Source organism: Papaver somniferum, chromosome 1, assembly GCF_003573695.1.
Source record: "Papaver somniferum cultivar HN1 chromosome 1, ASM357369v1, whole genome shotgun sequence".
Lineage (NCBI taxonomy): Eukaryota > Viridiplantae > Streptophyta > Magnoliopsida > Ranunculales > Papaveraceae > Papaver > Papaver somniferum.
This window is the reverse complement of record NC_039358.1, coordinates 62513241-62521491: the sequence shown is the minus strand read 5'-3', so window position 1 is coordinate 62521491 and position 8251 is coordinate 62513241. Positions and strand designations below refer to the sequence as shown.

Here is an 8251-nt window from a genome sequence, read left to right as displayed (position 1 = left end):
CTCAATACTAGGAGTTGTAAGAGTTGTTGGAAAGAAACTCTCTCTTAGTGTCATGGTGTACAAGGGAGTTATCCTCTTGTGTTCACAGTAAAATGCTCGTTAAAGGGTTGTTGAGATATGATCCAACTTCCTTTCTCATATTTGTAAAAATATGATGTTTAAAAACAAACGAGTCATTGTCACACACGTTCGGTTCAAGTACTCTGGTCTTGTGACCTGTACGAGTATGAACCGTGTTCCAAAACGTGTTGTGACGTAAATGTTCCATCTTGAGATATATAAAAGAGGAAGAAACCTCTTCATTTGGTTCATCTCTTCTTCTCTATAGTTCGAGTACGAAAAAGTTTCCCAAGAGTTTGCTAACTCTCAAAACCTTATTTTTCTTTGTCTCTGTTAACAACAGGAAATCCTTTAACAAGAGTATCCTTAATTCTCTCATTCCGGGACTTCACCATTAACAACTTCACGTACTTGGTAAGTTCTTCTTCACTTTTTTCATGGCGTCTAGGAAAAGATTGAATCGTGGTGATAGTTCGGGTACCAATTCCATTTCAAGTAGGAAGTTGTTTGACAGTGATGATGAGTTGGTTGATGATGATGTTGGTATAGGCGTTCAATAACCTTATTTTGATGCTAGTCGTCGAATTATCTTTATCAACATCTCTGCCAGGGACAGATATAATAAACTCTCTAGTGGTCACTTTGTCATCGAAAGGGTATATGATTGGTCGGTCCAAGAACCAGAGTTTCACGCATTGATGGACCAGTTTGTGTGGGGTGACATTCATAAAGGTTTGGGGGAATCACATCCTGAGATGACCTGTGAATTTTATGCTAATCTTCATTCAGCCAACAATACCGACTGCTCTTTCAAGACTCTGGTCAAAGGAACATCGATTGAAATTAACCGTGGTGTTATAGCTAAGCTGTTAGACTTACCTTTACATCATTCTTTTGTTGTTCCTCAACTAGAAGGTCAAAGACCAAATAAGAATCAGTTGTCTGAACTACTCCTAGGAAAGAATGTTCCCTGGGTTGAGAGCAAACTCCTTGTGGATAACATAAGCTTTCATTTGAAGACTTTTGACAAACTAGCTATGGCTAACTTAATACCATGTAATCTAGACAAAAATCTTTGGAGCAGAACTCTGGCTGAGTTAGTGTATCATCTTGTTTCTGGTGAAGAAGTGGATTTATGCGGATTAATTGTTCGTCAAATGATTCAATGGTCTCACAGAAGAAAAATCCTGGTTTTCCATGCCTCATTAGCCGAATTTGCAGTCAATTTAAGATTATTCTGTCTAGAACTTGTGTTGGTACTCCATCTCTTTTGAGCCAGACAGACATTAACAAAATGTAGAAACCTGCCAATCCTAAAGTCGCTCGTCTTCTTCAAAGGAATGAGTGCTTGGAGAAATAATTGACCCATGATGTGACAGTTCGCCCTGACCTAGCTGAATCAATATCTAAGATTGCTGAGGATTTTTATCGGAATCTGGATTAGTTTCTTTATCTTCATTTTTGTTCAAACTCTTTCTTATGTTATTTATGTTTAACTTCTTATGTTAATCTTATTATAAAACTGTTATTTTAATAGTTTAATGAATTTAACGGTATTTTAGCCTTGAATTATTTTACTCTTCAATTAAACTGCTAAATGTGTTAAAACCATGAGAAGTTCAGCTAAATAATTTGTCAAAAGTTCAGTCTTTTACATGTCGGTATGCAAGTATTGATAAAAGATTGAATGAACTTTTGACAAACAAAAGTTAAGCCTACCATGTCATTATGCAAATATTGATGGAAGATAGGATGAACTTTTGTTTACAAAGATTAAGTCTATTATATGTCATTGTGCAAATAGTGATGAAAAATAGAATGAATCTTTGTTTATTCCGCAGTGTTGATCTTCCCTGATCCATATCTTTATGTAAATACTGTGCGGCTCCGTAAGTTCTCTTATGTGAACATTTACGATTAATTTAATCATGGGTTCTCTCGTGGTTAATTTAATTGAGATTTTTGGATACAAATTCATGTTTCATGTGATTTGTTAATGTCCAAAGAAATCTTTCTTTTCTTGTGAAAGTAAGGTCGCTCTTGTTGTTCTTTCGGTAATGACATTTTATGGGGGAGAGTTCTTAATTGAACTTGTGCTTAATTACCAAATCTATGTGGGGAGTGCGGCCGTGGAATATTATAGGGGTTATCTTGTATCTTAATAAACTCCTTGATGAATGCATTTAGTTTCGGCTATATGATTGCATCTAAAAAAGTTGATATGTACTTTTCTTTTGGTCATGAAGTATCTCTATGGAAATTTCATTAGGATCCCACTAATTTTCGTACCTTTGCCAATTTTATTGACAAAATGGGGGAGAATTAATGTGTAGTCCACACTACAAATACATATGGTTTTTGTATAATTATGTAAGGGGAAGTGGTTTTCATGTGAGATGAAGTATTGACTAAGGGGGAGTGATATATATCACCATAGTATTGTTGTCGAAGTTGTGGTACAATTGAAATTTGATGATGTGTAATAATACTATGACACTATATAACAATGATTGAGAGCTATTCTTTTCTCATTGTTATAGCTACGGATCTTCAACAATGATGATGCTGAGTTGAACACATTTAGAATCATTGGAGTACTTGAAAGTGACGAAGATTTCGAGTAATGTTGAAGAACCAAGGAGATCAAGCATCTGAATGAGAAGCTACAAAGTTTATTTATTTTGTATTCCATATGTATTGATAGTTTTGTCACTAAAATTGAGAAAAGGGGAGATTGTTAGAGCATTGCTCGGTCGAACTAGCAAGCGTTGCTATCTCAAGCTTGTTTGTCAAGTTTAGTTGCCAAAACTATAAGTCTTGATTTCTAGTCTACTTATAGCTAAGTCTCAGATTAGGATAGTAAGTGTAGTTCAGCTTTAGACTCCACGGCGTTCATCGAATGAAGACGAAGAACTACTCAAGGGAACTTGTGGAACTTCATCAACAAAAGGTATGTGGAGACTTGAACTTATCTATCACTCAAAAGTCTATCTACTCTATCTCCTATTTGAGACAAAAAGTCGTATTGCTATATAGACTTCAATTATACACATTTGCTATTTCGAGCCGAGTTTATCTCGCTTATCTATTTCTCGAAATATGTGTTGGTAAAATTTCGCTTTAGCCAAGTTCATCTTTACTCGTAACAAAAGTCCTGTTGATCATTTCAATAACTTGAAAATCGTTTTGATGCTAATAGTTTGTGAATAACAACTATTTTAACATCATCTAAGAAAGTTTCAATGATTGAAATGAGAGTTTAGAACACGTAACCATGTTTGGATATAAACATAGTGTGTTCTCACATTTGTGTAAAAGTCGAAAACCGGGAACCTAAAGTATGCATACCCGTACGCGTACCTGCGGTTGTTGGAAATCCGGGTAAGTATGCGTACCCATACGCATACTGGCGGAACTTTCACGTCCATGAATTTCTGCTGGATTTTGGAAGTAAAAACAAACTCTAGCCGGGTACTTAAGTATGCGTACCGTTTGCATATTTAAGCAGGTTACTGTCTAAAATCGGTTTGGTCATGAACTAAAACATTTATTTAATAAGGAATGCAATCTGTCCAAACCGTGGCTATAATGTTCATGAATTGATTCGAGTGAATCAAAACCGATTTTGCTTCGATTGTCTCTTGTATACTTCTATGAGATCTAAGCAATTGAACAACTCTCAAACTAGTTTCATTTGAGTCATTTGAACTAGTTATGGTGAAGATAAATAAGGTTGATATGAAAGTGCTCATATGGCTAACCATTGGTTAACTACTGTTGAACCGACTAAGTGTACACGTTTAGGTATGGTTACTCAAACCTAAATGAAAGTACATTTCATTTGTATATAACAAGCTAAGTTTGATCTAACGGTTGAAAGATATTATCTTGAATCTAATCAAGTTTTCATCTAACGGTGAATATTGAATGCTTTGTTACCAATATAACTTAGATTGCAAACCCGGATTTGAGTTCTATATAAAGGAGAACTCTAGCAACTGGGAAACCTAATCCCAACACCTCCTGTGTGATACTAGTTGCATAACTAGAGTCGATTCTCCTTTAACCTTAGGTTTTTCACGAAACCTTGTAGGTTAACGACTTAAAGACTTCATTGGGATTGTGAAGCCAGGCCCAACTATTTTCTCTGTAGTTGCGTGATCTGATCTTGCGGTTTTCTATCGTGATTGAGTACAATCGTAAGATTAGCTTGAGATTTATATTTACGATAGGAAAGATAGAAAATTAGTCACAAACATCTTCGTCTCATCGTTTGTGATTCCAAAATATCATGTTTCGTTAATCGATTAAGATTATTGTGAGTTGATTGATAATACTAAGCTGTTCTTCGGGAATATAATTCTGGGTTATCAATTGGTTCCTGTTCACCTTGATTTATCAAATGACGGAACAAAAACTTCATAAGTACTTCTTTGGGAGTCAGATTTATCTATCAGAATAGACTTATCCGCGGGAGACAGATTTGTTTATAAGTCTTTGACTTTGGGTCGTAGCAACTCTTAGTTATAGGTGAGATCAGATAAGGGAATCAAGTGTGTAGAGTCCTGATGGGATTTAGAGGCGTAAGTAATGCGACTGTACCATAATCGGTGTGAGACTTGGTTAGGGCTCAACTACATTCCAGTCCGAAGTTAACTTGTAGTAGGCTAGTGTCTGTAGCGGCTTAATACAGTGTGGTGTTCGAATCTGGACTAGGTCCCGGGGTTTTTCTACATTTGCGGTTTTCCTCGTTAACAAAATTACGGTGTCTGTGTTATTTCTTTTCCGCATTATATTTTGTTATATAATTGAAATATCACAGGTTGTGCGTAGAATCGATCAATTGGTATATCCAACCTTTGGTTGTTGATTGAAATTTATAGATCCATGAACATTGGTCTTTGGTACCGTTCAAGTTATTTCTGTTATATTCAACCAGGCTCGCAAATCGTTATTTGCCTTATTGCGGATTGAATTGAGAAATTGAGATATAACTCTTTGATATACCTTTCTTAAGATTGAGTCTAACTGCCTAATTGATTCTCTTGAAATCATATTGGAGTTAGTCCATATAGATTGCTAAGTGAAATATTGGATGAGGTTGTTAAACCCCCGCTTTTTCAACACCTACAACAAATTTTACTGTCAATAAGATCACTCAACACCTATGCTCCTTTAACAGAGTAGTTCATTATCCAGGGCACATTTTAAACAATCTTTACTATCAAAGAAATTATGATGCCAATTCAGACAGACTCACAAGAACCCACATAGAAAAGTTTAGAATCATTATTAGCATAAGTAGTATGGATGTATTTTCCCACAATGCTCATAGTGATATCTTTCTATATACTAATTTTGTTCTAATTACCATGTCTTTCTAAGGGAACTGCATGGGAGCAAGGAACTACAAGGATAATATCTCTAGACCCAACAGAGAAACATGAGGAGCTAATTTAGCACTGGAATGGGGGAAGGATCTGCATAAATCCAAGATAAAGTTTGCAACACAAGATGATGCAACACTACAAGCAATCAAGGAAGGTTATCATAGAGAAGTTCAAGGTAGATATCACCTCGGATTCTACTAGATGCAGGGAGGAAACTTTGAAGCTATTGATTTTGTCCTAGGTAACTTAACCAAAGTGGAACAACACCAAAACTTATCAACAATTAGATTAGCTAAACTCTTTATTCAGTCTAATTATCTAGAAAAACTCAACTGGAGAGGGCCAAACCTCCAGCAATTCCTCACTACTCTTCATTCTTTTGTATTTCAGATATTATTCACAACAATACTGTTATGTGTCATAATGAGGTAGCTCTTCTTGGTGCTAATTCTATCCCAGCATAACGTCATCTTGTAACTTTGAGTTTTCTCTGTTTTCTTATATAAAATAAATAAGTAAATAAGGTAATTGTGTCAGGGTAACTCTGAACTTTTGACTTTTCTTTTCTTTTTTTACTTTTCTTTCTCTTTTTCCTGAAAAGAAGGGCAATTTAGATTACAAATAGAGTCACAAAAGGTGACAATGAGATTTTAGCTACTATCTTCTCTTTTTTTTCCACTTTTTTTTGCTTGTTTTGCGCTTTATTTATCTGTTTTCTTCTGCTAAGCTCGGAGAGTGTTTAACTTGTGTTGTGTTGATACAAGATATATCAGGCAATCTTAGCATGGACACATCCTCGTTGGTCGGGTATAGCGTCACTTATTCTAAAGTATACCCATGAACTGATGTTTTAATGACAAGTAGTTGAACTTGTGATTCTGCCCTCATCATGTTGTTTGTGCTAGAGTTATTTTAATTCAGTATATTATATATCTACTGATATTAATATCTATTGAAAGCTGTAAAATTATAATCATCATTATTTTTATTTTTTACAAGTTATAATGATTTTGGAAATGAGGGGGATAAGGATATACCAACGACTCAATATTTAGATATATTTGTAAATCGCATAGCTTCACCTCCCGATCTTCAACAAAGTGAAGATTTGACGACATTCTTCATGCAGATGAAGAGAGAATGGAGAGAGCTAATCTCAAGATATTGGAAATTTTAGAAAGAAGTCGTCCGATTTAATGCGAATTTTCATGGATATGCAATCTAAAGTCAGTGATGCAATCATGGGAAGGAAAAGCCAGTGGATGAGTCAAAACATAAATATGAGAAACTTAAGCCACGTCATTGACCTTGAAGATCATGACATGTCGAAGGCAGAAAAATAGGTTTACCATCTAGTAAAGAAGCACAGATAGAGTTAAGGCGGACACTATCAGACTTCAGCAACGCAGTCAAACTTTTGGGTGCTTGTGAAGGAAAATAACTTGGTAAGAAAATTATAGACCTCGGGAAGAAATTCGAAGTACTTTCAATTAAGTTGAAGAAAGAGGCATACCACCTCTTGATGAATTTTTAAGAACCCTTCAAATTTTATACTCGAATAGTCCAATATATCCTGCATGGGAGAGAGAACCATATTTTTCAAGCACCAATGCGAACTGGATGAAACGATAAATTAAAGAAGATGAACTTTGACATTGATGCGCTAACTTGATCGGAGTATTAAGAGAAGCAGAACTGAATGAGCAAAGACATTGTTTGTTTTCAAGAGTGATTTAGGTCTTGTTTCCATGAATTTGGTAAAGGACATGAACACTTTGCAAATGAGATCGCTAAATACTGTAGATCAAAGATCCAAAAGATGATGAAAGCTAGTGTGAGATCAGTAGATTCACAAAAGCAATAACAAAAATAAATATAACAAACAAGCAAATAAGTTTGATATTAATCAAATAATAATATTGATTGTAGAATTCTTTTTCTCTATAATGTTAGGCCTTCTTATATAGACTTCAATGATTCTAAATATAACTAGTACTAGAAAAGGAAACCCTAATAATAATATAATATAAAATATAAAGCTTATGAGTAAGATATCCTACATCACGTAGTCTCCTACCTAGATGAAAGCTTGTTGTTCCTTGCAGCATGATTTTCAGATAGATACTAAAACAAATGAAAAACAAATCTCAAGTTAATAGCCTTCAGTTTACATCGTGAAAAAAAAAGAACTCAGTATCGCCAAAATCCAAGATGAACATCATCATATATAAATAAAACACACGGCTGCAACAAATCATTTTTTTTTTCATGAAACTCAAATATCTCCAATACACCTAGAAGCATCAAAAGACTGCCGTACACAAGATTAAACCAAGTAAGAAGAAGAAAAGCATTTCACTGATACCAGTTCAAAGTGAACTATCTTACACCCCCAAAATTATCATTGTACAAAAACTAATCATCAGTTGTTTTTCATGCATTAGTTGTGAAGATGATACACCACCTACAAATAAGCACCGAAAGTATAAACTGCCAAAAAAAAATGTTTTAGCTGATTTAATTATCTTGTGTATGTTAATACATCAATTTAAAATAAATGGTAGACACTTCAGCTCTTTGTTGCTCTGAAAGAGGCAAACAAATATTGACGCGAATCAGTCTAAACTAAAACCATATATGATGCATAGCATTTTCACAAGTAACAACATCTTCTACTTTTTTGAATTCAAGCAAACAAGGACAGCACTTCCCCTGTATAATTGCATACCAGTGAAAGTTAGGTCGAGTTAGCTAATCGATTTTTGGGTCAAATAAAAAATGTTAATATAGCGGTTTAGCTT

The 8251-nt window shown here is 34.7% G+C and overlaps 1 pseudogene; it reads left to right on the top strand.

The window, feature by feature from the left end:
• The first annotated feature begins 758 nt into the window (after positions 1–758).
• Positions 759–7122, top strand: LOC113322727 (annotated as a pseudogene).
• Positions 7123–8251: the final 1129 nt, after the last annotated feature.